Below are 5,250 nucleotides of genomic sequence, written 5' to 3' on the forward strand. Positions count from 1 at the left end.
TAATTTTCTTAAAAGCTGCTATTTTTGGAAAGTTTTCATTTTTTAGAGAAATACTGTGGATTTAGGTTTGTGATTTAGAAATTAGGATAACAAGATTATTTGTGGATTGATGAGTATTTTCCAGAATTTTTCATCAATAGGTTATATTTTAAAATATATTTTTTAAAAACTTCTATTTTTGGAAAGTTTCATTTTTTTTAGAGAAATACTGTGGATTTAGGTTGTGATTTTGAAATTAGGATAACAAGATGATTTGTGGATATATGAGTATTCTTTAAGAATTTTTCATCAATGTTTATATTTTAAATAATTCTTAAAACCTGCTATTTTTGGAAAGTTTTCATTTTTATAGAAATACTTTGGATTTGGTTTGTGATTTTGAAATTAGGATAACAAGAATGTTTTGGATAGATGAGTATTCTTTCAGAATTTTTCATCAATATGTTGTATTTATAATAATTTTCTTAAAAGCTACTATTTTGGAAAGTTTTCATTTAATAGAGAAATAATGTGGATTTTGGTTTGTGATTTAGAAATTAGGAGAACAAGAATATTTCTGGATAGATGAGTATTCTTTCAGAATTTTCATCAATATGTTGTATTTTTAAATAATTTTCTTAAAGCTGCTATTTTGGGAAAGTTTTCATTTTTAGAGAAATACTGTGGATTAGGTTTGTGATTTAGAAATTAGGATAACAAGTTATTTGGGATAGATGAGTATTCTTTAATATTTTTCATCAATATGTTGTATTTTTAAATAATTTTCTTAAAACCTGCTATTTTGGAAAGTTTTCATTTTTTATAGAAATACTGTGGATTTAGGTTTGTGATTGAAATTAAGGATAACAAGAATATTTTGGATAGATGAGTATTCTTTGATAATTTTTCATCAATATGTTGTATTTATAAATAATTTTCTTAAAAGCTGCTATTTTTGGAAAGTTTTCATTTTAATAGAGAAATAATGTGGATTTGGTTTGTGATTTAGAAATTAGGAGAACAAGAATATTTCTTGATAGATGAGTATTCTTTCAGAATTTTCATCAATATGTTGTATTTTTAAATAATTTTCTTAAAAGCTGCTATTTTGGAAAGTTTTCATTTTTTAGAGAAATACTGTGGATTTAGGTTTGTGATTTAAAAATTAGGATAACAAGAATATTTGTGGATAGATGAGTATTTTTCCAGAATTTTTCATCAATAGGTTGTATTTTAAAAATATTTTTAAAAAACTGCTATTTTTGGAAAGTTTTCATTTTTTTAGAGAAATACTGTGGATTTAGGTTTGTGATTTTGAAATTAGGATAACAAGATTATTTGTGGATAGATGAGTATTCTTTCATAATTTTTCATCAATATGTTGTATTTATAAATAATTTTCTTAAAAGCTGCTATTTTTGGAAAGTTTTCATTTAATTGAGAAATAATGTGGATTTGGGATTGTGATTTAGAAATAAGGATAACAAGAATATTTCTTGATAGATGAGTATTCTTTCAGAATTTTTCATCAATATGTTGTATTTTTAAATAATTTTCTTTAAAGCTGCTATTTTTGGAAAGTTTCATTTAATAGAGAAATAATGTGGATTTGGGTTTGTGATTTAGAAATTAGGAGAACAAGAATATTTCTGGATAGATGAGTATTCTTTCAGAATTTTTCTATTTTTGGAAAGTTTTCATTTTTTAGAGAAATACTATGGATTTAGGTATGTGATTTTGAAATTAGGATAACAAGATTATTTTTGGATAGATGAGTATTCTTTAAGAATTTTTCATCAATATGTTGTATTTTAAAATAATTTTCTTAAAACCTGCTATTTTTGGAAAGTTTTCATTTTTTAGAGAAATACTGTGGATTTAGGTTTGTGATTTAGAAATTAGGATAACAAGAATGTTTTTGGATAGATGAGTATTCTTTCATAATTTTTCATCAATATGTTGTATGTATAAATAATTTTCTTAAAAGCTGCTATTTTTGGAAAGTTTTCATTTAATAGAGAAATAATGTGGATTTGGGTTTGTGATTTAGAAATTAGGATAACAAGAATATTTCTGGATAGATGAGTATTCTTTCAGAATTTTTCATCAATATGTTGTATTTTTAAATAATTTTCTTAAAACCTGCTATTTTTGGAAAGTTTTCATTTTTTTAAAGAGAAATAATGTAGATTTGGGTTTGTGATTTAGAAATTAGGATAACAAGAATATTTGAGGATAGATGAGTATTCTTTCAGAATTTTTCATCAATATGTTGTATTTTTAAATAATTTTCTTTAAAGCTGCTATTTTTGGAAAGTTTCATTTAATAGAGAAATAATGTGGATTTGGGTTTGTGATTTAGAAATTAGGAGAACAAGAATATTTCTGGATAGATGAGTATTCTTTCAGAATTTTTCATCAATATGCTGTATTTTAAATAATTTTCTTTAAAACTGCTATTTTTGGAAAGTTTTCATTTTTTAGAGAAATACTATGGATTTAGGTATGTGATTTTGAAATTAGGATAACAAGATTATTTTTGGATAGATGAGTATTCTTTAAGAATTTTTCATCAATATGTTGTATTTTAAAATAATTTTCTTAAAACCTGCTATTTTTGGAAAGTTTTCATTTTTTAGAGAAATACTGTGGATTTAGGTTTGTGATTTAGAAATTAGGATAACAAGAATGTTTTTGGATAGATGAGTATTCTTTCAGAATTTTTCATCAATATGTTGTATTTTAAATAATTTTCTTAAAAGCTGCTATTTTTGGAAAGTTTTCATTTTTTAGAGAAATAATGTGGATTTGGGTTTGTGATTTAGAAATTAGGAGAACAAGAATATTTCTGGATAGATGAGTATTCTTTCAGAATTTTTCATCAATATGTTATATTTTTAAATAATTTTCTTAAAACCTGCTATTTTTGGAAAGTTTTCATTTTTTTAAAGAGAAATAATGTAGATTTGGGTTTGTGATTTAGAAATTAGGATAACAAGAATATTTGAGGATAGATGAGTATTCTTTCAGAATTTTTCATCAATATGTTGTATTTTTAAATAATTTTCTTAAAAGCTCCTATTTTTGAAAAGTTTTCATTTTTTAGAGAAATACTGTGGATTTAGGTTTGTGATTTAGAAATTAGGATAACAAGATTATTTGTGGATAGATGAATATTTTTCCAGAATTTTTCATCAATAGGTTATATATTAAAATATATTTTGTAAAAATTGCTATTTTTGGAAAGTTTTCATTTTTTTTAGAGAAAAATACTGTGGATTTGGGTTTGTGATTTTGAAATTAAGATAACAAGTTTATTTGTGGATAGATGAGTATTCTTTAAGAATTTTTCATCAACATGTTGTATTTTTAAATAATTTTCTTAAAAGCTGCTATTTTTGGAAAGTTTTCATTTTTTAGAGAAATACTGTGGATTTAGGTTTGTGATTTAGAAATTAGGATAACAAGATTATTTTTGGATAGATGAGTATTTTTCCAGAATTTTCATCAATAGGTTATACTTTAAAATATATTTTGTAAAAATTTCTATTTTTGGAAAGTTTTCATTTTTTTAGAGAAATACTGTGGATTTAGGTATGTGATTTTGAAATTAGGATAACAAGATTATTTTTGGATAGATGAGTATTCTTTCAGAATTTTTCATCAATATGTTGTATTTTTAAATAATTTTCTTAAAAGCTGCTATTTTTGGAAAGTTTTCATTTTATAGAGAAATAATGTGGATTTGGGTTTGTGATTTAGAAATAAGGATAACAAGAATATTTCTGGATAGATGAGTATTCTTTCAGAATTTTTCATCAATATGTTGTATTTTAAATAATTTTCTTAAAAGCTCCTATTTTTGGAAAGTTTTCATTTTTTAGAGAAATACTGTGGATTTAGGTTTGTGATTTAGAAATTAGGATAACAAGATTATTTGTGGATTGATGAGTATTTTCCAGAATTTTTCATCAATAGGTTATATTTTAAAATATATTTTTTAAAAACTTCTATTTTTGGAAAGTTTCATTTTTTTTAGAGAAATACTGTGGATTTAGGTATGTGATTTTGAAATTAGGATAACAAGATTTTTTGTGGATATATGAGTATTCATTAAGAATGTTTCATCAATATGTTATATTTTTAAATAATTTTCTTAAAACCTGCTATTTTTGGAAAGTTTTCATTTTTTATAGAAATACTTTGGATTTAGGTTTGTGATTTGAAAATTAGGATAACAAGAATGTTTTTGGATAGATGAGTATTCTTTCATAATTTTTCATCAATATGTTGTATTTATAAATAATTTTCTTAAAAGCTACTATTTTTGGAAAGTTTTCATTTAATAGAGAAATAATGTGGATTTTGGTTTGTGATTTAGAAATTAGGAGAACAAGAATATTTCTGGATAGATGAGTATTCTTTCAGAATTTTTCATCAATATGTTGTATTTTTTAAATAATTTTCTTAAAAGCTGCTATTTTTGGAAAGTTTTCATTTTTTAGAGAAATACTGTGGATTTAGGTTTGTGATTTAGAAATTAGGATAACAAGTTTATTTGTGGATAGATGAGTATTCTTTAATAATTTTTCATCAATATGTTGTATTTTTAAATAATTTTCTTAAAACCTGCTATTTTTGGAAAGTTTTCATTTTTTATAGAAATACTGTGGATTTAGGTTTGTGATTTGAAAATTAGGATAACAAGAATGTTTTTGGATAGATGAGTATTCTTTGATAATTTTTCATCAATATGTTGTATTTATAAATAATTTTCTTAAAAGCTGCTATTTTTGGAAAGTTTTCATTTAATAGAGAAATAATGTGGATTTGGGTTTGTGATTTAGAAATTAGGAGAACAAGAATATTTCTTGATAGATGAGTATTCTTTCAGAATTTTTCATCAATATGTTGTATTTTTAAATAATTTTCTTAAAAGCTGCTATTTTTGGAAAGTTTTCATTTTTTAGAGAAATACTGTGGATTTAGGTTTGTGATTTAAAAATTAGGATAACAAGAATATTTGTGGACAGATGAGTATTTTCCAGAATTTTTCATCAATAGGTTGTATTTTAAAATATTTTTTAAAAAACTGCTATTTTTGGAAAGTTTTCATTTTTTTAGAGAAATACTGTGGATTTAGGTATGTGATTTTGAAATTAGGATAACAAGATTATTTGTGGATAGATGAGTATTCTTTCATAATTTTTCATCAATATGTTGTATTTATAAATAATTTTCTTAAAAGCTGCTATTTTTGGAAAGTTTTCA

This window comes from Brassica napus, chromosome A7 (genome assembly GCF_020379485.1).
Source record: "Brassica napus cultivar Da-Ae chromosome A7, Da-Ae, whole genome shotgun sequence".
NCBI classification, from domain to species: Eukaryota; Viridiplantae; Streptophyta; class Magnoliopsida; order Brassicales; family Brassicaceae; genus Brassica; species Brassica napus.